Consider the following 2,460-nt stretch of genomic DNA (forward strand, 5'->3'; position numbering starts at 1 on the left):
AGGCAGGGTAAGGGGGGCAGCGGGGAAGTGAAGGCTGGGCATCTCCCGGCTGGCCGGTTGGGTCCACAGAGCTCTCCCTTCTCTAGGTGAGCCCCTCCCTGTTCTGGGTGCCAGCCAAAGACACCACTAACAACTGGATATTCGTGTGTGTGTGTGTGTATGCGTGAGCACAGTGAATCGAAATTGCATTTTGTGCGTGTTGCATGTGAATGTGGGTAGTGTTTTGTGTGCTGTGTATACATGAGTGTGTATTTGCTGATACCAGGTGTGTGGAAGGCAGCAGAGTGGATTGGTGAGACGTACAGGCTAAGGAGCCAGACTGCTTGGGTTCAGATCCTGCAGCCTACCGGCTGTGTGACCTTGAACAAGTTCCTCAGCCTTGCTAAGCCTGAATTTCCCTTGTAAATAACTGCTGTCATGGCTCCTTAGAGGGTCCATTGCATCCTCTAGTATTGGGTTTATTGAGCACCCATTACCTGCCAGGCAGTGTGGCCCGCATAGGAAACACACAGAAAAAGTCAGACACCATTTCTGCCCTTGTGGAGCTTATACCTTGACTGTGTCCTGTTAACAGAGGTGAAGCAGCTACCCTGGAGGAGTGACGACCCCGGAGGAGTGGCTATTAGCAGTGGGCTGCGCGTGGGTTGAGTTACGGGCCCAGGCTCGCCAGGCTCAGTCCATGGCTCCCCTTTTTCTTCCTTACCCTGTTGTCTTGCTTATTCACAGGAGCTGCCTGGAGAGGAACTTGGCCCTTTTATACCATTTGTTTATACCTGATGATTATGATAATAAAGCAACACAGATGGAGATCTTTGCTCTGTGTCTGCAGTGGGGCTGGACCCTCAGCAAGAGGCTTGCTCTGGGCTCTGAACTTGAACCAGAGTGGTCTGTGCTTCAGGGCCCTTTCTAAACTGGAGGTCAGGACGTCCAGGCGTTCTCCTTGGGCTGATTCATACATAGAAGGCCGTCAGTCCTTGGACGCCTAGGGGCCAGGCCAAACTGAGCAGACCCTCTTCCCTCACCTTCCCCAGAGAGCGGGAACCGTGGGCACCAAGCCCTTCTGTTGGTGCCCTGCCCCGGGAAGTATTATGCTTGCTACATGCTCGCTCTGCATCAGGCCTGTGCCAAGTGTTGGGAAACAGAGGGCGCTCAGGAGAGAAAAGAGCAGGAGGTTGATGGGAAGGTGGTTCCCTTCCCAGGTGACAAGACACCTGGGGACCCCGTCGGCCGGCCTGGTGGGTCAGAGGCCCCAGGACGGTAGATGCCTCCTTAGTCTTGCCTTCGCCAGGGGTCCAGACCAGGACAGCAGGCGGGGCTGAGGGAGGGGAAGGCGCAGACTCCCCTGATGAGCGTGCCTGGAACTTGATCCCTCTGCCTGCATGGTGGATTCCCTCCTGTTCTCTCCCTTCTTCCCACATTTGGGGAGGGGGACACCCACAGCTGGGGCCTGAAAGGATGAGAGGCTTGTGTACCCACGGGAGCCCCGGACATTAGCACCTCCCCAAAGAGGGAGAAACCCTGCTGAACCCCCTCTCACTGAGGACAGGAAGGGGTCCCGGGGGGTTAAGGGACTCATCTGAGGCCTCCAAGAAGGGGGTCCCAGAGCCAGGGCCACCCAGGTCTTCTGGCTCCCAGGCTTTCCTGTAGGATGGCTGCAGGCCTCCTGCCCCTGCCGTGCCAGTCAGGGGGCCTGGGGGTCCCCACTGGGCTGACCTGACCCAGGAGGGTCTTTGAGAAAGAACTCGTGAATGTGTATTGGGTGGCAAACTAGGAATATTCTGGATCTGCGGTCAGAGGCCTCATAGGCCCCCAGGACTAACCTAGAATAAGGGGGTATTTCCCTGAAGGACCCCTAGAAAAGAAATTAACTTTTTTTTTTAAACTGCACATCATGGTATGTGGGAATCTTAGTTTCCTGACCAGGGATTGAACCTGTGTCCCCTGCAGTGGAAGTGTGGAGTCCTAATCACTGGACCACCAGGGAATTCCCCCAAATGAGCTCTGGCTTGGATTTCTCTACCCCTGTGGTGATGCCCTGAAGGTTCTCCTGCCACCCCACGGCCATGCCTTCTTTGCGCAGGAGCCCCTTCCCTCCTTTTCTTTGAGAGCATTTTGAAGCTGAGAGCACCAAACCGGGCCCTCTCACTGCCTAGACTCATGCACGTGACCCCTTTGTGGTGAGACACGTCCGAGCTGTAAACACTGTTGCTCATTTGGCAGTGATTCCAAGGCTTGCCTTCCAGAGTGGAACAAGGTCATCACCAGCATCTGTGGTCAATCATCAGGTGTTTATTGAGCACTCACTGTGTGCCAAGGACTACGCTGGGGGCCCCAGGGCACACTTGGAAGCAGGCTGAAGGCCGAGCTCAAGAAGTTTACAATCTAGTTCAAGGGGAGGAGAGATACGGGTGTCAAGGCTGCAGCCTCAGCCAAGACTTTTTTGGGGGAAGGATGGGTGAC

The sequence above is a fragment of the Bubalus kerabau genome, chromosome 4, assembly GCF_029407905.1.
Source record: "Bubalus kerabau isolate K-KA32 ecotype Philippines breed swamp buffalo chromosome 4, PCC_UOA_SB_1v2, whole genome shotgun sequence".
Lineage (NCBI taxonomy): Eukaryota > Metazoa > Chordata > Mammalia > Artiodactyla > Bovidae > Bubalus > Bubalus kerabau.